This window comes from Microcaecilia unicolor, chromosome 1 (genome assembly GCF_901765095.1).
Source record: "Microcaecilia unicolor chromosome 1, aMicUni1.1, whole genome shotgun sequence".
NCBI classification, from domain to species: Eukaryota; Metazoa; Chordata; class Amphibia; order Gymnophiona; family Siphonopidae; genus Microcaecilia; species Microcaecilia unicolor.
The window spans coordinates 336,111,660-336,134,551 of NC_044031.1; the positions used below are offsets into that span (position 1 = coordinate 336,111,660).

The 22,892-nt window shown below is 40.9% G+C and overlaps 1 long non-coding RNA gene across 1 annotated transcript; it reads left to right on the forward strand.

Annotated features, from left to right (window-relative positions):
• Positions 1-1,048: 1,048 nt before the first annotated feature.
• Positions 1,049-22,349, forward strand: LOC115460252. The gene is made up of 3 exons (XR_003940433.1): positions 1,049-1,117; positions 6,099-6,102; positions 22,337-22,349. It is a non-coding gene; the product is annotated as an uncharacterized LOC115460252 (long non-coding RNA).
• Positions 22,350-22,892: the final 543 nt, after the last annotated feature.

Below are 22,892 nucleotides of genomic sequence, written 5' to 3' on the forward strand. Positions count from 1 at the left end.
TTTCTCTGCAGCCACTTCAAAAGGAAATTAAAATAAAAACTGAGATGAATATGTAAAGCAAACCTACAACATAGTATTTAGCAAAGCCATCTTTTTTTTTCTTGGAGCAAGCGAATCCATAACCCCCTACCCACACAACCCTCTCCCTTTTTTCCCTGCAGAGCCTACCAGTGTGCACATCTACACCTTATCACACCCCTTCTGTTTTCAAGACATTTGTATGAGATTGTGCCCTACAGTGCTGGTTTCTGAAAAAAATCTCCCATACATAGAGCCATAGTTGTTTTGTGTTACAGATAAGCAAATAACATCTGTTTAAAAAAAAAATGGTTGTTACAACATAACTATGGAAAAAAAAGTTACAGCTAACCAAACTTTTTATCCTTTTTAAAGGCATTATTTTGCTCTAGCCATGTTCACATGTGACAAAGCTGGGGAAAATGTGTTATACAGGGGATTATTTTGCCCTAACAGTATTTATTTAAGGATCATACGATTTTTAAAAAAGTTAAGTAAAGCATATGCAAAGAGTATGGACATAATCTGTAGCCTTACAAGGGTTGGGTAATTTTTTTCCTTCTCTACCGGGAGCATGAGAGATGCTACCCCCTACCTACTCCCCCCACCATACAGCACTAGTGTTGAAACGTGCACCGCCCTATGAAGTCATGTACAAAAAATCCTAAGCAGAATTTACTTCAATACGGAGGTGGTCGGGAGTTTGAGGCATCAGTCCTCTGCTCAGGGCCTCCAGAAAACATAATAAAACAAACAGTAGAATACAGGTCGAAAAATGGCTCAGCAAGACGCTTATACCTTACAACAACCTGCACACGTTCATTTTCAATGAAACAAACCAGAGTTTCAGTGGTGTATGCTCAGAGGCAAGTGGACTTAGTAGATCTGTCAGCTCTGTCTTCTTTTAACAATGGCTATAAATACATACTGACAATTATTGACATCTTATTGAAATACTAGTAAAAAAGGCCCGTTTCTGACTGAAATGAAACGGGCGCTAGCAAGGCTATTAATGTTTTGTAAAGGATTTGAGTATCAGAGGTGGGGGCAGGGTGTGCAAACTCTGAGGCTGCATCAGTGTATTGCTGTGTGAGACAGAGTTGTTTTTCAGCCTTAGCTTATTTGTTTTTCCTGGCTGTGGTGCTCTCCCTTCCGTTCCGTTTGCTTCAGCGGGGTTTGTTTTTCTATCAGTCATCCTGCCTGTTAGTGAGTGAGTCGTTAGGGGGGAGGTGTGGCTTGGTGGGCTAAGTGCTTTGTTTCTGCTCGCTGTCCTCCTCTCCCTTCTCTTCGCGTCAACTGGTGTTTTTTTTGTTTGTTTTCGATCAGTCAGCCTGCCTCATGCGATTGGTTGAGTGGCGCCCTGGACAGCCTTACATTCTTTGTTTTTCCTGGCTGTGCTGCTCTCCCTTCCGTTCCGTTTGCTTGAGTGGGGTTTGTTTTTCTATCACTCATCCTGCCTGTCAGTGAGTGAGTCCTTAGGGGGAACTGTGGCTTGGTGGGCTAGCTGCTTTGTTTCTGCTCGCTGTCCTCCTCTCCCTTCCCTTCGCATCAGGTGGTGGTTTTTTGTGTTTGTTTTCGATCACACAGCCTGCCTCATGCGATTGGTTGAGTGCCGACCTCGACATCATCACGTTGTGACATAAGGGCGAGGCACACAGTAATGGTCCAAAATGGATATCTCTGGTGCCTCACACTTCCAGTTGAGGCTTCATTTAGAACGTTGGGGTTGCAAATTATGTCCGGAAGGGGCGTGGCTGAGGGCAGGTCTATGAGTGAGAGTGAGTGGTGCATGAGTGAGAGTGAGTGTTGCTGACAGCCTAGCCTTCAGTGTTTCCCTCCCACAGAGTCAGCTTCAGAATGTTGCAGGTGAGAATTATTATATTAGATGCTTGGGCCATGTGTCTAAAAACAAAAACTGGCCATGAAGTGGTTGAAGCCTTTTGAAAAGGTATTTAGCATAGGCCGCCCTCCTAAAAAATACAAATGGACAAGGATAATGAGTTTTTAAATAAACCTCTATAGACATTACTGAAAAAAAAAGGAATCAGCCACTTTGTGACCCATGATGCAATAGAGGCTGTGGTAGAAAGATTTAACTGCACACTAAAATCTAAATTGTAGTGGTATTTGATGCCACGTAACATTTTTTGCTATGAGGATGTATTGCAGGCCATGTTACTTAGCTATAACCAGAGTATTTCACAGAACCATAAGGGGAAGACCTATTGACATGACACCTCTAAATTCTCTGCACGGCTGGTGAATTATCTATAGAAGGAATGCCAAACTAGAAACGGCCATTAAAAACTTTGCAAAAGACGATCACGTAAGACTGTCGAAAACAAAAAGCGTTTTTCAAAAGGGGTACGAACAGACATGGACCAATGAGATAATTATAACCATGGATGTGTTAAACAGGGGGAAGAAACCTGTTTACAAAATACAGGATTATGATGGAGAAACTGTGGAAGGTTTTTCTTTACCATGATACTGACAGGGTCTACCGTAGTGAAAAAGTTTTAGAAGTAAAAGGAAGGAGTTGGAGCATAAAATGTCTAGTAAAATAGAGGGGGTGGCCTGAGAAGTAAACAGTTGAGTGCTGGCCAGTGAGGTACAAGACATCTAAGGGTGTGCACACAAGAACCAATATGGATGATGAAGGGTCCTACATTACAGTACCTAGAAACGCCTCTGTGAAAATATTCCCGCAAAGCACCAGTTCTAATTTTACAGTACATTTATCAAGACCTCTGGATCTACAATGCCCTTGGGAAGTGGGTTCGGTGGAAAAGACCAATTTTATGTCTTGATGGTGTATGACTTACTGGATGAAACATTTGTAGTACAGAGAGGTTATTACTCGAGCGTGGAAATTTTAATGGAGAGTAACCCCTCTTAATTTCTTATGACCCCATCAGTCTTTGAACATTAATGATAAATATTGGCTCACTGGAGGTCATCTGAGCAGACAACGAATTATTTTAGGGTCAGAACCTAATGGTTTTACTAGTAGTGTGAGCTTTCCCGCTGATATCACAGCTGGTTTTAACACCTTGTACATCTATAAAGATATGATGGAGCATCAGTTAGTAATGGATCATTTTGTACTGCTGATGTGTTGCATACTAGAACAGTGCGGGGCTTTACCGCACCTAAGATCAGAGATAATTACATGCTAATTTAAGCACACAATTCTCTCTGATCATGGGGTAGAAGTGCAGGCACAATCCTCCCGCACTTGTTTGATAGGTCTGCGCTGTCAAAAGCCCAGACCAGTAAAACACAGGGGCTGGAGGTCCATGGGACCTCCAGACCCCCAACTACCCCTGCCCCGAGCAAGGTGAAATTGGGGTGGAGGTTCGGTGGACCTCCGGTCCCCCTGACCCCCCTGACACAGGTTCGGGGGGGGGGCTGGAGATCCGGTGGGTCTGCAGTCCCTCCTAACCCCCCCCCCAGCATTCCTGAGAAGTCCCTGGTGGCCCAGTGGGTGACCGATGACCCCCCCAGCGACAGGGGGCAGGAGGTCCAGTGTTCGTCTGGTCCCCTGACCACCCCCGACACAGGTTCAGGGGAGGCTGGAGATCTGGTAGGTCTCCAGCCCCCTAACCCCCCCCCTCAGCATTCGTAAGAAGTACTTGGTGACCCAGTGGGCCGCAGTCAATCCCACCACCCCCTACCTTAAGTTGGAGGAGGGAGGTGGCCTCCCTCCTCTTCCTTCGGCGCTACCTGCAAAATGGCAGCACCCAGTCCTGCCCTGTGTATCTTTGAAACACTTTCGCTGTTTCAAGGTCAAGGTACATTTACTGGCACCGAACAAAGTCTAGAGACAAAAGAACAGGCTTTAATTAATATATTTATCCATTTTTACGTATCTTGTCTGTTACACTAACATGATTTGTGGAGTGTTAGGGAGGAATCAGATGTCAATGTACATGTGGATGCCTTCAACATAGCAAAGTGCACTGTGGAGGGTCAAGAAGCTACATTTAGGCTTTTAGGGGCCCTTTTACAAAGCAGCAGTAGAGCTACCGCTGCTTTGTTGCATGCCAATCTGGCACTACCATTGGCTTGCCGCTGGATCTGGTGGTAGTGCTGTCCCTATACCATGCACCATTTCCACTGTGCTATAAATTATTTTTTCCACCAGGGGCTTACTTGACAGTAATCAGGCAGTGCCGCATGCTACCTGGTTACTGCTGGGTTAGCATGAGGACCCCTACCAACTCCTAAATAGGAGGTAGTAAGGGCCCCCCAGGAAATGACTGCACGACAAGTGTATACTTACCACACAGTCATTTCTTTTTTTTCACTAATACCTCACTGTGGTAAAAGGACCCTCTGCGCAGGACAAATCCACTTGCTGAGGACACTGCAGGGCTCCTTTTACAGCAGCGTAGAAAAAAGGCCCCTTAGGTAGGAAGTTGAAATCCAGAATCTCAAGGATTTATATTGATCACAGAAAATCCCCATTCCATGTGCAAGATCCAGTTTTAGTATGTGAATGATAAGTACAAGAAAAGGGGCTTTATGACTTCGAGAAACTGTGAGTATTTTGGGGAAAGGGGATCCTGTTCCAAAAGTGTGGATTTCTCCTTAACCCAGGAGGAAGCCAGCTGCTGGCATTAACATTTAAAAAGAGAAAACCGCTTATGAATTGGCTCATGAGAGATGCTGACAGGTGCTCAGGAGAGCTTGTTTCAGCCTCAGGTATTTTCAAAGGATACTGGCAGATAAAGAAGATACAGCATCCTGATAGAAAGATTGTTGGAATGGCTAAAGCAGCCCATGTGCATTTTAATAAAGAGTAGACAGATATAAATGATTTCAATTTATCCCTATCAAGTGCTAGTTATGTTGTGAATACAAATATAAACATATTTTGAAATGTGTGAATACAAATGCCAGAAGTCTAAAAAATTAGGACTGAAGAGAGGATAGATGGCACTAAATGAAAATTTATATAGCAGTTGTTTTAGAATTAAAAATAGGTGAATACATAATATTGTACTAATGACAGAGGCTGGCGGCACCTTATAGACTAAGGGGCATAGTTATCAACATGGGCTAATGTTAAAATGTGTTGCTTTACCCCTACCTCATGCTATTTTAGCACAGGTCCCATTTTATGCAATAGGACCTAGGTATTAATAACTAGGGTTAATAGTAAAATAACATATTTTAATGGTAGCCCACCTTGAAAACTTTTCCTGCCCTAACCACATTATCAGATGCATATCCATCTGTATTTGATCAAATGTCATACTGCTGAATCTACTGCCTCATTATCAATGGGACATTATAGTATTATCAGGGTGCAAATTATATCAAAATGAGAGGTGGACCAAATTGATGGAGGACTGGCTAAAACTGCTGGCTACCTGAGCAGGATGTAGAGAAAGATTATGAAATAATAACAGAATTTAATAAAGATTAAAAATGTGCTAACATGATAATAATGAGAGATTGCAATTACCAAAATAATACAGTTATGCTAAGACTGACTTCAAGCTAAGTGGCTATACTTTACAAGCTATCCCCATGATACTATATAGTGCAACCTAAGTTCCATGCACAAATTGAGTTATATTCTGGATTTGCGAATGCAACTTAATTAGTTAAGAAGTCAATCAGTGCTGATAATTGTCACTTAATCAACTGTTGACACTAATTGGTGTTGATTAGCATTTATACGCAGAACTAAGAGTATTCAATAATGTGATGCAAGTAAATTCTAAGTTGCATAGTTGAAAAGGGGGTGTGGCCATGGGCATGGAATGGGTGGGTCATGGGCATTTCTAAAATCTATGCGCGTTGTTATAGAATACACCTGGTCCGTGCTTCATTTAGGCTCAGCATTACACCCTGTTTTCCTTGACGTAACTGCCTGTGACTAACAGGGGCATTTTCGAAAGAGAAGGACGCCCATCTTCTGGCACAAATCGGGAGATGGGTGTCCTGCTCCCAGGGTCGCCCAAATCGGCATAATCGAAAGCCGATTTTGGGCGTCCTCAACTGCTTTCCATTGCGGGGATGACCAAAGTTCACGGGGGCGTGTCGGCAGTGTACCGAAGGCGGGACAGGAGCGTGGTTATGAGATGGGCGTCCTCGGCCGATAATGGAAAAAGTAAGTGCGTCCCTCACGAGCATTTGGCCAACTTTACTTGGTCCCTTTTTTTTCAAGACCAAGCCTCAAAAAGGTGCCCGAACTGACCAGATGACCACCGGAGGGAATCGGGGATGACCTCCCCTTTCTCCCCCAGTGGTCACCAACCCCCTCCCACCCTAAAACAAAATATTAAAAAACATTTTTTTCAGCCGCTATGCCAGCCTCAAATGTCATACCCAGCTCCATCACAGCAGTGTGCAGGTCCCTGGAGCAGTTTTTAGTTGGTACAGTGCACTTCAGGCAGGCGGACCCAGGCCCATTCCCCCTCCCCACCTGTTACACTTGTGGTAGTAAATGGGAGCCCTCCAAAACTCACCCGAAACCCACTGTACCCACATGTAGGTGCCCCCCTTCATTCCTAAGGGCTGTGGTACTGGTGTACAGTTGTGGGGAGTGGGGTTTTTGGGAGGGGGTTGGGGTGCTCATCACCCAAGGTAAGGGAGTTATGCACCTCGGAGCAATTTGTGAAGTCCACTGCAGTGCCCACTAGGGTGCCCGATTGGTGTCCTGGCATGTGAGGAGGACCAGTGCACAATGAATGCTGGCTCCTCCCATGACCAAATGGCTTGGATTTGGTCATTTTTGAGATGGTCGTCCTCGGTTTTCATTATCGCCGATAACCGGAGACGACCATCTCTAAGGACGACCTAAATGTTGAGATTTGGGCGTCCCCGACCGTATTATCGAAACGAAAGATGGACATCCATCTTGTTTCGATAATACGGGTTGCCCCGCCCCTTCACTGGCATGTTCTTAGATGTGTGGTACTTCAATCCATCTGTCATACCAAGAGGGGAGGAGATTATCAGAGAATTCTTCTCCAACAAGAACAAAGGTGGATCTTTAAACTTTGTTCCTTGCACCCCATTGGTTTGAACTCTCGTGTTGAATGGAGTCACATTTTTTAGATCTCCTGATAGGTGGATTTTTTGTCAGCATTTGACGTCATAGGATCTATATAATAGAGAGGAGCAGCCATTAGTCAGATGATAGAAGAGCGTTGAGATGCTGTGCTGATCTTTCTCTGAGTATGTGAAGGATTGTATGTAGTCTTATCTCATAATTTACAGTGTACCTGGCATTTTTAAATCTCCACTTACTTAAAAATTCTTTTAGAATGTGATATCAAGACCCTGAAGCAGCTGTGCAAAACGCTGGCCATCGTCGTCTCGGCACATGAATAACAGAGAGTGGAGCACAGCACGCAACGCTGTCCAGAAGCACCAACTAGAAAGATAAGTGTGGTGCTTATTTAATTGCTGTAAATGTAGAATATTTTCTAAAAGACTAAACCTAACCAGCAGGAATTGTAGTACATCACAAGGTTTTTTTGGGCCAATGATTAAGGCAGTGTCCTTTGACCCGTTTTAGCTTCAACAGATTAATTCAGGATCTGGAAGCTCTTTGAGGCCTTTTTTCCTGCTGCTCAGTATACTGCTCTAGTTGCAGGCAGTTAATTGTCATTTTGTGGCAGCAGATGTTTTGCAAATTTAGTTATACTCTAGCCGATCTGCACCCAAACAATATACAGTGTACTTAATTTAGCTACATATCCAGGAAGTCTGGTGTAAAAAGCTTTGTGAGTCAGTGTAAGAACTTTAAAGTGAATGCACGCATGACTGCGTAGCCAGTGCAAATTCATCAACAATGGCATTACTTGATGTTGACATTTGGCCGAACGATGTAAGCATATTTCATTTTGGTGCCGATTTTTTTTAGGCCTGATAAATAGAATCTAGTCCTATATTTTTATTTTGTTACATTTGTACCCTGTGCTTTCCCACTCATGGCAGGCTCCATGTGGCTTACATGGGGCAATGGAGGGTTAAGTGACTTGCCCAGTGTCACAAGGAGCTGCCTGTGCCTGAAGTGGGAATTGAACTCAGTTCCTCAGTTCCCCAGGACCAAAGTCCACCACCCTAACCACTAGGCCACTCCACTCCATGGCCAAGGCCCTCTCTTTACACCTGTTATACAAGGGTTCCTATGAACTCTGTGCTTTGGCGCAGCAAGGGGCTCATTTTTAAAACATTTAGACTTACAAAGTTCCATAGGTTACTATAGAACTTTGTAAGTCCAAGGGTACAATTTCAAAACAGGGACTACTGATGTAGGCTGACTTTCCTATAAGTAGCAATCATATTGTTATTTATAACATGCATGCAACTCTGGGAGTACAGACATTGCCTATTGTCTAGGTCTTCTACAATGCTGCTTTAGGTAAATGCCATGCTATTTTGAAATATATGAGGCACATTCATCCCACAGTGAGAACAGAGTGGAGGAGTGGCCTAGTGGTTAGGGTGGTGGACTTTGGTCCTGGGGAACTGAGGAACTGAGTTTGATTCCCGGCCCAGGCAGCTCCTTGTGACTCTGGGCAAGTCACTTAACCCTCCATTGCCTGCTGCATTGAGCCTGCCATGAGTGGGAAAAAGTGCGGGGTACAAATAAAAAAAAAAACAGACCCATACTTCTAGCAGCAGAAATTTGTCTGAGTTTACTTTGTATGAAGGCAGGCTTCAGACACTGAATTGTCCAGAATTTGTCCTTCAGATACTCAGGTGGAGCAGTGGCGTAGCCACGGGTGGGCCGGGGCCCATCCACTTAGGGCTCAGGCCCACCCAACAGCAGCACATATTTAGTGCTAGCTAGTGGGGATCCCAAGCTTCGCCAGCTGAAGACCTCCCCCTGATGGTGCTGAAAACACTGCTTTCCACTTCAGCAGTCTAAGCTTCCTAAGCTGCTGAAACTGGCCTCATCGCATTGGGGGGGGGAAGCCTCAACAGACTCCATACTTTTAGGCACACAGTCAGTCAATTCAAGGAGCACTTTCTGTCATCATCATAAAAAAAACCTCCATACACAGTCTAATTCATATAATAGGTCAAAAATATCTGCAAAACGTATCTTTTCAGGATGCTCAACGTTTTCTGCTAGTCACGGCTGACTATGGCCAGAGTTTTGTAACTTCCCCAGGGTCCGTGGCAGATATCGCTGTTGGACACAAAATATCCCATTAATATCTCAAAATCACAACATTTGAAGTTAAACAACAAAGGCGGCGATAATAAGTGCTTGCTTTTTTTATTTTCTTTATTAAGATTTAACAAATCATAACATTCATTTCAAAATGATATTACACAAAACATTAATAAGTGCTTGCTTGTTCAAAAGGAACAGAAATGGATTTACAGACGGTACACCTGAGGGGCTTAAACTCCAGACTGGAATGGTGTCATTTCTTCTAAATATAGTGCAGATAACTCAATAGAGGAGACTATCATGGAACTCTTGCTTGAATGGATACAATGGTCTGCTGGTGTCTGATGTTAGCCTATAGCAGGAGGCGCCATGATCAGAAGGTTCCCAATGAAGTGTTGAACCAGATAGCCATAACAGTAGATAAATGTTTTTACTACTAGTATAAGCTGAATTGTGATTTTGAGATATTAATAGGATGTTTTGTGTCCAACAGCGATACTTGCTACTGACCCTGAGGAAGTTCCGAAACTCTGGCCATAGTCATCCATGGCTAGCGGAAAATGTTAGGCATCCTGAAAAGATAAGCTTTGCAGATTTGTTTGACCTATTATATGAATTAGACTGTGCATGGAGTTTTTTTTGACAATGATGACAGCATGTGCTTCTTGAATTGACTGGCTGTGTGCCTAAAAGTATGGAGTCTGTTGAGGCTTTTTCCTCCAAATTCCTTTTCAACTTGTTGATAATTATTAAGTTTGCAGCTAAAGACTAGATTACAGTGATTTATACTTAAGGAGGATTGGTTTGTTGCCTGCAGAATATTTAGTCAGTTAGATTCAAGGCTCTCCTTATTGTATAATACTACCCCATCCACCAATTCAATCCACCCTATCACTGTGATATAATTTGTTCCCTGGTATTACAGTGTCTCATTGGTACCTTTCTTCCACCAGGTCTCACCGATGCCTATTATATCCATCTTTTTTTCATTTAGTGCAATATATTCTATCTCTCCCATCTTATTTCTTAGGCTTCTGACATTTGCATACAGACATTTCAAACAATGGGGTACTTTTACGAAGGCATGCTAAAAGGCCGGCGGTAGCTGTAGTACGTGGTTTTCCAATGTGCTCCTGTCATGTCTTAGAATGGCTGCAAAAAAGCCAATTTTCCATTTATGGAATAATAATGGCCAGGTGCTAATTTCTGAGCACAATTCAAAATGTCACCTCAGTGTCTCTCTTCCTCTATTTAAATTATCTGTTAACCAATCAAATGTCCCTCAGGGTTTAATAGGGCTAAACTAATGTCAGTCTCAACTATCTGGAATCACAAGAATAGTTATTTAAACTATACAATTGTCAAAAAAGAAACCCTTAATTTCTTAGAAAATGTATCCATTCAATCCCTGAATTCAATCCATCTAGTTGCAAGGTCTTCAATCTGAAAATCCATCGATGTTCATAACACAAAAGTTGTAATTTACGGTCACTACCTCTAATGGTATCCTTCATCTGATCAAGGGCAAAACACATTAAATCTTCAGACTGATGGTTCTCAAGTAGGCAATGCTCTATCAAAAGTGCTTCTTTAATCATTCTGTTATGATTCTGCTGGATAGGTAGAGGAATGTTTGGGACTCGCTCCTGATTGGCTTGTCAAGGGCTGAGCCAGCAGAAGTCAGAAGCCTCATCCATATAAGCCTGCCTTTCCCTGCAATCCTTGCTTTAGCGTTGATTGTTTTGTTTGCTCAGCTGAAGCCAGCCTGTGCTTGGGCGCTTGTGTTTCCGTTGGAGTTTAGCCTTTCTCCTCGGTGCTTGTTTATTGTGTGTGTGTGTGCAGGACTTTCCAAGCAGGAGCTTGAATTGCCTCTCTTCATTACACCTGGTCTGCTTTCTGCTTCTCTAACATTGTGCTGTCTGTGGTAAGCTTATGCCTTGTATCGTTCCTTTGTTTGTTTAGTTTTCTCTCTCTCTCTCTCTATGTTCCCTTTGTCCTGCTGAGCTTTGGCTCTGTTACCTGTGGTTCTGCCTCCATTTGACAGTTCCCCTTGTCCCTGTATTTTGATCCTGTTTGTTTGTTTTAAGTCCTCTTTGTTTGCTGCATCTCTCTCCTGCTTCCAGTGAGCAGTGTTCCTTTTCTGGTCTGTGTGTGTCAAGGCAGCTTCCTCTGTTTACTTACACTTCCCTTTCCTTGTGTGCTGTGTGGCACTGCCCTGTATATTCCTATAGCAGTTCCCTTTTCCCTTGTGTGTTGTGAGGCCAGCTTTGTGTATTCTTATAGGTAGTTCTCCCTTTATGTATGGTACAGCCCTTTGTGTGCTGTATGGTACAGCCCTTTGTGTGCTGTATGGTACAGCCTAGTGTGTTTCCTTGTGGGGCTTCCTGTATCATTGTATGCTGTAAGTACAGCCTAGTTCCCTTGAGTGCTGTGTGGCACAGCCTAGTGTATTCCTGTGAATGGTTGCCCTTTTCCCTTGAGTGCCTAATGGCACACCTTAGAGTATTCCTTGAATGGCTTCCCCTTTCCCTGTATGCTGAATGATTCAGCCTAGAGTGTATTCCTATAGTTGATTCCCTCTTTCCCTTGAGTGCTGTATGGTACAGCTTAGACTGTTCCCTTCTGGGGCTTCCTGTATTCTTGATCGCCCTGTGGCACAGCCTTGTGTATACCTTTAAAGGCTTCTGTCTCTCACCCCTTCCCTTGTGTCTCTTCCCTGCACTGTGTGCGCTGCCTGTGCTCCAGTTCCTTGGGAAACCCTTAGTTTTTCTTTCTCCCTTCCCAGAGTGTGACTGGGTTCCCGGTCGGCCGTGAGGCCCACTTGCTTGGACTCTGTGTGAGTGGGTTCCCGATCAGCCGTCAGGCCCGCCTGAATGCACTATCTCCAATTTTCTGGTGGTGCCTGTTGGCTGTTGTGTGTGTGCGGGGCTTGGTGGCTGGGGTGGTGCATCATACCTGTTCGGTCTACCCTAGGCATTGGCCAAAATCCTATACTAGGCCTCGGCCTGGGCTCAAGGGCTCACGTCCCAATAACACATTCTATGTAAAGAATTTTCAGAAACTCAATGGAATGATTTTGATCAAATTTCTAAGCGTTTGATAAGAGCTGAGTAGCATGGGGCAACATTTATAGAGTACTGTAAGCATGAATACATTGCAAGAGGTCTAAGAATGTCTAAAGAACCTCATTTGTTTACTAATGATGAAGTATTTATGAAAAATGGGTATCCATCATAAATAAAGATAAATCTAAGATAGAGGAGTTTGAAAAGATGCATGCAGACTGGAAGAATAAATTAGAGTCTTTCCATTTGGAATTGCAGATACTGAAGAATTTTGTACATGATGAAGAAGAAGACAGCTATCACATAGATAAAATATATATGTACCAAAATAAAGAAAAGGATCATCTGAAGAAAAAAAGGTGGCTTTTGAGGGCCATTCTGATTCAGGTAGTGACTCATCATCAAGTTCAAGTTCTGATAATGAATGTCATGCATCACATATTTTAGAACAAGGCAGAGGATGGAGGGGTTGCAGAAGAAGTTATCAATAATTAACTGGAGATCGGCTGGTAACATGATAGCAGCAGTTCAAGAAACCACAGTGATTAATCTTTGTTCATACCACTTATCGGAAGTAGAAAATAATACATAACTTAAAGGTTTATCCTTTATTCTGAGTTATAGTGTGGATAAATTCCAGTTATAGCTTGATGTTGAAATTTGTTTTTAGAAAGCTACATATTAAATGGTATTTTTCTGAACATCCAGCGACATTGCAGTAGGTTCCCAGTCTGTTGTTATAAGTCCCTTCACATGGAGTTCACCTGGTCTGCCAGATCCTTTACTATAAGGTTATAAGACTTTGGTATTAAGAGATTCAAATAAGTTGTATGATCAACCTATCCCGTTTCAGAATAATTTATCAACAGATGACAAAATGCTTTGAAATCTATTCAGAAGAACACTAATATAGTTATTAAAAGGGCCAAAAGGGTGGCACTATAGTTCTAGAAGATACAAATGACTGTGTTGAGGAAATTTTGTGACAATTAAATGATCCACAGGATTATGAAGAATTAGTTAAAGATCCAATGCAAGACTTACAACAAAGAATTAGGCAATTTACTGAACAAGGTCTACAAAAAGTGTATATTACTTTAGAAGAATTTTTATTTTTTAACAAACAGTATCCTCAAATACCAGTGATATAAACTCTACCTAAGGTGCATAAAACTCAACATAAGCCACCTAGGAGACTTATAGTATCAAGTAAGAATTCAGTTTTAGAACCTCTTTCTATTTTTATGGACCACTTTTTAAGACCATTAGTGGTTGATTCATTCTCCTATATAAAGGATTTGCCTAATTTTTTACAGATCCTGGAGAAAATAACTTTGGAAGAAGAGTTAGATGACGTCTCCTTATACACAGCCATTCCACAGACAGAAGCACTGTTGATCCTTGAGGATTATTTAGACTAACATAAAGGAACAAAAAGGGTTTCCATTGATTTTTTGATTCAGCTAATAAGTCTGGTCATTAGTAAAAATTAATTTTTATATTGAAACTTTTTTTCAGCAAGTTTCTGGGGTGACCATGGGAGCCACAATGGCCCCCTCAGTGACTAATTTATTTATGACATGATTTGAAGAGAAATTTGTCAAAACCTCAGTATGGTTTAAATATATGAAGCTCTGGACCAGATTTATTGATGATATTTTTGTGTTATGGACAGGACCACTGGATGCTTTTGAGGAATTTTTTCTTTATCTTACTGATTGTCAACTGAAAATAATTTGTTAAAAATTTGTCAAGAAGGTTGGGGGAGGAGTCAAAGATGGCGGCTCTGGCTTGAGGCTCCGCTGCAGTTTGAGCTGAAACCTCTATTGCCTTTTGTGTATATCGCTTTTCAGATGCCCCATACAAAGAGAAAGAGGGTGGTAAAGGGTCTACCGCTATCGGCCCGAACACTTACCCCCAGTCAGCAAACACTGCAGCGGTTCGTCACGAGTACCCCAGCAGTAACCGGTGAGAGGGATCCTGCTTATGGAGCTGTCGGAGGAGCGACATCCCCATTAGGGATTGAGACATCTTTATCCCCACCGGCGCTTACTCCGCCGCCTTGTCCTGCTATTCTTCGGGAACGTGTGGAGGTCTCAACGGAGCCGGAAGTCGGCGACCAGAGGGCCTTAGAGGGCAGTACACAACCCCAGGAAGCAGAGACTATGATCATGGAGCTTTCTTCTGCTCCCCAAGCTGTGACTCTACAAACTATTTGGACTACTTTACAACAGTTAACGGCTGCAGTAACAAAACCTTCTCAAGAAACGTCTCTAATGGTTAGTAAATTTGATTCTTTAACATCTGCGCTTGAGAATGTTAAAACTGAATCTTTAGCCCAAAAATCTGAAATCTCAACTTTGAAAACTGTAACGGAAACGTTGATAAAAGATAAAACCAGGACTTCTTTAAAGCTGGAACAGATAGAAAATTATAACAGACGGTTGAACTTGCGGTTTCTAAATTTTCCTACTGTATACGGAATTTCACCGATGGATCTTGGGAAAAAATACCTAATTGAAGTTTTGGCTTATCCTCAAACTGCGGTTCCACCGATTAATACAATTTATTATCTACCTGAGTCTAAACAAACAAAGGTGACTTCAACAGATAACAACCAGGTCTCGAACCTTCAAGATATTTCAGCTTTCCTGGAAGATTCTATGACAGAGGTGTCCACTTGTCGGACGCTCCTAGTAATATTTGTTTTTGAACAAGACTCAAATGCATTATTAAGATTGTACTTTAAGAACTCACATAAATTATTTTGTGGTCAAAAAATTTGGATCTTCTAGGATGTGACTAGAATAACACAGGAACGCAGGAAAGCTTTTCTAGCTTACAGAGAAGACGTTAAAGCAATGGGGGCTACATTTTTGTTAGCCTACCCATGCAAATGTTGTATAAAATATTTGGGTAACAAATATATCTTTTTTGAATTAGATCAGCTTAAATTGTTTATTGAAAATAAAAAGATGTCCAGGTAGGGAGTTATTAAGTGTAAGAATTGAAAGTTGGGGGTATAGAGCCAGGCCATTTTCTTTTTTATTTGATTCTATCATTTAAATCTCCTCTTTTTTCTTTCCCCTCCCCCACTAAGAATGGTGGTCTAAGGAAGCAACTGTCATATTACTACATTTGTTTAATTTGCCTTTTGAGACTATATAATTTTTATTTTATTGATTAACAATTTAGTTTGTAAATTTATGGCTGTATTACCATTTATAAGTGAGATCTTGTAAATTTTGAAAAAAAATAAAGCAAGCATTAAAAAAAAATAATAAAATAAAATTTGTCAAGAAGAAGAGATATCCTTTTTGGATATAGTGATCAAGAAAGTTGGAAAGATTTTCTTTACTATAGTTCATAGAAAGGGTACTGATAGGAATATGTTCCTTCATTATGACAGCTGTCATCCTGAAGCCTTAAAAAATAGTCTTCCTATATCACAGTTTTTTAATAGGAGACTGTGCTCTACAAGAGATGACTATAACAAGCAATATAAAGTTTTAAAGACAAGATTGATGCAAAAGGGGTATCCTAAGAACATTGTTAAATCTGCTTATAAGCAGGCACTGTACAATAATCATGGCCTAATTTATCCCATGAGGAAGACCAAGATGTTATTACTTGTGTGTTGCAATTTGCTGGAGGTAGTTGACAATTAGCTAAGGGCTACCTTACTCCAAAAACAGTATCAACTTGAATAACACTGGATAAATAGATTACATACAGATGAGTCACATGGCTTAAATGTCATCATTGAATGGCAGGGGTTCTTTTGAAGTTCCTGGTCATGTTTGGCTTTAAATACTTTCAGTTGTTCTGGGTTAGCATTCATTTTTATAAGTGCCATTAAGCTTGAAGTAAGTTAGCATTAATAACTTTATATGTTGCTTTAAGAACTGCGTTCTGGTTAAAGTTATTTTTTTTAATATAGCGATGAAAAGTATTTGTTAAGTTTCTAGTACATCATCATAATAATAACTCCATATGTTAGTTCAAGACCTTTTGATTAAAGCTTGTCTTTTTTCTTTTTAGGTAATTAAAACCACAAAATCACGCTGTTTAGCAGCAGGTTTCAGCTGTATAGTTCATCACTAATAAGTGGACGGATTTACTCCAGAGGAAGCTGTTAATGGCAAAACAGACAGCTCCGTTGAGCTTGAGAGCAGTAATTTAAAAAGCTAACAGGCTCATTTTCAAAAGAGATGGATGTCCAAAAAGTGACATAAATCTGCATTTGGACGTCCATCTCACAGAAACGTCCAAATCGGTATAATTGAAATCACATTTTGGATGTCTTTCTCAGGAGTCCATTGGAAGGACGTCCAAATCTCAAGGGGGCGTATCAGAGGTGTGTTCAAGGCGGGACTTGGGTGTTCCTAAGACTTGGACATCTTTGAGCCATAATGGAACAAAGCAAAAATGTCTAAGTCAGAATTTGGACGTTTTACAAAGACTTCCAAATTCTGAAGCGGGGAGAAGATCATTTTCAAAAAAGATGGATGTCCATCTTTTGTGTTTGAAAATACCATGGACGTCCTTGGATTTGGACGTTTCACGATTTAAGTTTGTTTTTTTTTCAAATACCATCCATTTTCTAATTAGAGATCCTCTGTGTTCATCCCACATGTTTTTGAATTCTGTCACAGTTTTTATCTCTACCACCGCCCTCGAGATGGCATTACAGGCTAGACCGCCCTTCCTCTGAGTTAATTCCATTAACCACCACCCTCTGGCATCTGTCTGTAAACCAGTTTGTAATCCAGTTCACCACCTTGAGTCTTAATTTCAGCCTGTCAAGTTTATTCAATAGCCTCCTATGAGGAACCGTGTTGAAGGCTTTGCTTTACATCTAGCACACGTCCTTCATCCAGTTCTCTGGTCAAATAATTTACCTTTGGTTAAACCATGTTGCCTCTTACCTTGTAACCCATTGAATTACAGGAAATTCACTAACCTTTTCCATAAGCAATGCTTCCATTACATTTCCAATAACTAAAGTGACTTTACCTGCCTATAGTTTCTCACTTCTTCTCAGTCACCACTTTTATGAAGAGGGGTCACATCTACTCTTCTCCAGTCCCATGAAACCTCTTCTTTCTCCAAGGATTTATTAAAAACATTTTTAAGAGGACCTGCCAGAACTTCTCTGAGCTCCTTCAATATCCTTGACTGGATTCCATCCGGTCCCATGGCTTTGTCCACCTTCAATTTTTAAGTTTTTCTTCTGTGAAAGATGCAATATCTACTCCATTCTCATATGTACCTTTGTCAGTCGATCATGGTTCTTCTCCAGAATATTTTTCTATGAACATAGTCTTCATCTCTACTATCTCCACTAGAAGGCCATTCCAGGAATTCAACACTCTTCTGTGAGGAAGTATGTCCTTAGGTTACTCTTGAGTCTTACCCATTTCACCTTCGTCCTATGCTCCCTCTTTCCAGAGCTTTCTTTTAAATTGAAATATATTTACCTCCTGTGCATTTATGCCACTAAGGTATATTCAAATATCTCTATCATAACTTCCCTCTCCCACATTTCTTTTAAAATATACATATTAAGATCTTTAAGCCTGTCCCCATATACTTTATGACAAAGCCCATTGGTCATTCTACTAGCCACTCTCTAGACTGACTCCATACTGTTTAAATCCTTTTGAAAGTGTGGTCTCCAGAATTTTGCACAATACTCTACATGAAGACTCACCAGAGACTTATTCAGATGCCTGTTTGGCTTTCTTAGGGTCATCATATACAATCACACCCAAGTCATGCTTCTCTTTCAAAAATGTGGGCAGGCATTCTACAAAATCCAGACCGAAGGAAATGGTGAGCAAAGCACAAAAAGACTGCAGAAGTCCAAAATAATACAAAAACACCTTTATTATGCAACAAGAGTGTAGGGTTTTGAACCCAGAGCCCAATGACCAAGTTTCACCAAATGGCTGCTTCAGGTGCTAAATTAACTAGATCAATGTGAAAACAGGCATCTATCAGATCTGGCTATTCTCTGCTTTAGAAATGTTTCCATTAATTTACTTACCAGAGATGTCAGACTAACCAGTTTATTTTATTTTTATTTTGTTTTAGATTTTGCTCACACATTTTTCAGTAGTAGCTCAAGTTTATAGTTTCCAACATCCTCCTTACTTCTGCTTTTGAGGAGATGGACCATATCCACTTTGCTCCAGTCCTCCTCTGGCGCAATTCCCAGCTCTAGAGAAGCATTGATAGTAGAGCCACCGGAATTTCCCTAAATTCTTCTGGCCCCATTGATTTCTTGACCTTTCTTTATGAACACAGTCTTCTGAAAGTTGTTCATGGTCTACCACACCTTCATTCCTATTTATATTTGTCTTCTATGGTCCTACCCCAAGCCCTTCATCTGTGAACACTGAACAGAAATATTTGTTAAGCAATTCTGCTTTATCCATATCATCTTCTACATATTCCTCCCCTTTACCCTTGAGTCTCACAGTGTCTCTTTTGCAGTTCCTCCTGTCACTAACATACCTAAAAAATGTCTTGTTGTCCCATTTATCCCTCTTTTTTTACAGTACTGGCTATTTTTAATTCCATTTGCATCTTTGCTTTTCTGACTACACTACCAGCTTCTCTGGGCATTTCCAGATACTGTCGTGTCTTCCTCTTTCTGTGATCTCTTGTTTAACCTCGTTTTCCTTATCTTTTCAGCTACTACTTTTGAGAACCAAGTGGCCTTCTTTTCCTGTTACTTTTATTTACTTTCCTTACAAAAAGGTTTGTTGCCCTTAAAATAGCTCCTTTCAGTTTTGCCCACTGCCTTCCTATTTTCTTATCTCTATTATCTGTGTATATTCTGGCACATAACTTGATACATGCTATGACATACCCAGGTACATGCTGCCTGAAACTGGATATGTGCTGGTATGTACCCAGATTCATGGTGACTTTTATCTGGGTATATGCTGCCACATATCTAGATACTGTATATGCTGTCGCAAATCTGGATACATCCTAGGCATCTGTGCTACCATCAGTAGAGATAATTAATGTGTGATAATGTACCTCACACTGTCAGTGCTGGCCATGTCCTATCTATTTCTATACTACACCTGGATGCTGCCCCCAACACACACTGGCTGGTCTTAGTGTGCAGTAGAGGTTAATGTAGATCTGACCTAATGGCTACCACGTGCTAGCACCCATATTAACTGCTAACTGTGATTTAGTAAAGAGACCCCAAAAGGCACTGTGGAATTTTATATATGATAGGGAACTTCCTGGCTAAAATGAGAAAACGCTGAAATGCAAACAGAAATTAGGAAGCTAATGAAACTGTCTACAGAATAGCAATGGAAGATTTAAACTACCCCAGTATTTACTCAGTAAATATCTCATTTGAGACATGTTAGGAAGAGAAAGAGGGGCATTTTCGATATGATGTCTAAGTTCAGCTTTGGATGTTTTGTGCAAACTGTCCAAAATCTGAATAGGAAATAAGGTCATTTACTAAAAAAAAACTGTATTTTTTTTTTTTAATACTGTTTTGAAGAAGGTTATGTGCTTTGGATGTTTTGGTCCTTGTTTGAAAAAATAAAACAGGTAAATGTAAAATGTAGAGATTCATGCCATTGTGATATAGGAGGAGCCAGCATTTTTAGCAGACACTTTGGAACACACTAGAGGGCACTTCTGTGCACTTTATGAAAATGCTCCCAGGTGCACAACTCACCTTTGCTCCCTTATCTTATCCCCTGAGCCCTCCAAAACCCACCCAAAACACACTGCCCCCCACTGAATACCACTACAAAAGCCCTTATAGGTGAAAAGGGCACCTATATGTGAGTACAGTAGGGCTTTGGTGACTTTGGGCGGGGTCACAGTTTCCACCACAAGTGTGACAGGTAGAGGGAGATAGGGACCTGGGTCCCGCAACTGTGTACTTCACAAACCACTACACTACTCCAGAGACCTGCATGCTGCTCTAATAGACCTGACTTTAATATCTGAGGCTGTCATAGAGACTGGTAAGTCATAATGTTATTCACATTTTGAGGGGTGGGAGAGGGTCAATGACCACTGAGGGGAGTATTGGTGATCACTCATGATTTCCTCAATTGGTCATCTGGTCGTTTAGAGCACTTTTTTGTGCCTTACCTGTTCTGAAAACAGGTCTAGACCAAAATGTCTTGGTTTTATTCCTGGACGTTTTTGTTTAGTTCCATTATGGCTGTAAAATGTCCAAGTATTAGGCACACCCTAATCTCACCTCTGAAACACTCCCGACTTGCCCCCTTGTGATTTGGATGCCCTGAGATGAACTGCATAGATAAACAACTGCAAATTAAGTTTTGAAAATACTAACACCAATTTGGGCATTTTGAGAAGAAAAACGTCCAAATGGTGCTTTATGATAGTTTTTTTTTTTTACTTTTTTTCTTTCAAAAATGAGCCCCAAAGTGTCTAGATTCCATATATTACTGCAGTTGGTTTAAGAAATAATAAAGGAAGGAACCACTCTAGATCTTCTCCTCCATGAAATACAGAACCAAGTTAAAAGTGTAGCATTTGAAGCTATTTGTCAATAGTGATAATAACAAAATTGCATACATTTATTTTATTTATAATAGCTTGATATACTGTCAGTTACACACATAGATGTTGCAAGGTGGTTTACCACATAAACATTCAAAAGAGCTTAAAAGGGCTACTAATAGGAAAGCAGAGGGAATTACTGATAGCAAGAGGATATGATAGAGAGTGTATGGGTGGGGGGGGGGGGGAGGACAAAAGAAAGTAGCACTGTCAGGAGTATATTTGAGTAGAAAAGGTCTGAGGGATGATCTAGCCTTTTACCTGTTTCCAATCTGAGTATTTCATTGGTTAGTTATTTATTTGCTTTACTTATATTCTGCTAAATCATAACATTTCAAATATGGTAACAAAAAACAAGCATCGATTATGAAACAATTATCTAAATATAAAACATGAATAATTATCCTCTAATAATAAAAAAAAATCATACTGCTAAATAATGATAGACTAAAGCAAGAAAAAAAGATTTCAAACTTTTCCAAAGTATTAAAAGGTCTCTTACAAGTTTTATAGGAAGCTTTATCCTCAATTCAGGGTTGCATTTAAAACGATTCTAGCATATGATGCCAGAAAAGCTACCACATGAACAGATGGAAACTATAACCTAGTGGAATGATGTTCACAGTCCTCCCCCCCCCCCCCTATAAAGGTCACCCTTCTAATCTCCCATGATAAGAAGCCGCTTCTAATCCCTTCCATTTTATGATCAGACACACCTTCTCCAACTTTCCACTCTTCCTGGATCCAAGCTCACACACTCCCACTCTAAGCCGCACCCCTTTGGACCCCTCCAGACTCTTTAACCACCCCCATGATCTACCTGTAGTGAACTAGGCAGTTGGGGGGGGGCATTATCAATATGATGTCCAAGTCCAATTGTGGACGTTTTGCTGAAAACGTCTACAATTCTCATCCTGAAAATAGCAATTTTCAAACTGAAAAAAAAGTCTATTTCAAAAATTGCTATTTTTCAGATGTTTTTCTGTTCAGTGCATAGTTTTTAAGGTACCATGAAAAACCAAAAAGCCTAGAGAAAAATGCACAAAAATAAGCTATAGGAATGGCTGTATGGTACCGTTCCTTATAAACTTGTAACAAGATATAATTTATACTTGGGGATATTGCTCCAGAGCACTAGCTAATAGTTATAAGTTTTAAGATATATATTGAATAATTCTCCACCAGTTGCCCTTTAAGGCAACAAGACCCACAATTGCAATGAATTAAATATTATCTCTGTTGAAATGCAGTATCCTGCGCTGCAAGATTTAAAGGCATGTACCCAGGACACAAAAGACCATCTATTTAGCTTCAGAAAAGGTTTATTTCATGTAAATAATATTGCAAGCGAGAGGTAGTTCTTATCTTACAGAGAATATGTGCTTAAAGCCAGGCAACAGGTTTAAATCAAAAGTTATAAGTTACTTACAAGTCCTTGTTACAAAGCACGAGCAGCATGAGATAAGCACGTGATTGCAGGAGGAAGGAGAGTCTCTGTAGCAGTGGCAGCAGGATAGAAGAGATCTGTGTGTGTGGAACAGCGTCTGTCTTTTATACATTGCAAGTTGCAGGAGGATATGATTACATGAACCTCAGCACTTGCTTCCTGGTTTGCACTGGATAATTTGCAAGGCATTATGGTTAATGTAGTCTATTCACATGATCACATTATGAGTCTTTCCTTTCTGCAGATGTCCTGGCGTCTTCTTGTCTGATAGCTGATGGGAGGGGGCAGATATACATATCTGAGGTAACCAGCAAATGATTTTAACAAGCAAATGCCTTGTTTATGGTTTTCCTCTGAGTCCTTTGTTTTCAGTAGCTGGATTTATACTTCTCCAGACTTTCTGTCTCCTGGTATTTTTGATCTTCAGAGGTGTCTTGGTGATCCACCCAGTCAGCTTTTGTTACCAGTCCTTGTTAGGTCTTTTAGGCAGAGGAAGCTATGTCTCTGTGAAGCCAGTACCTTTTGTCTCTGTTAAGTGTTTGTAATTGACTAGCCCCACTATCAGAAGTTCCCAGGAAAAGGGAGGGGAAAGAGGGGCTTGAAGTTCAGATCAGTTTCCCTGTTGCAGTTT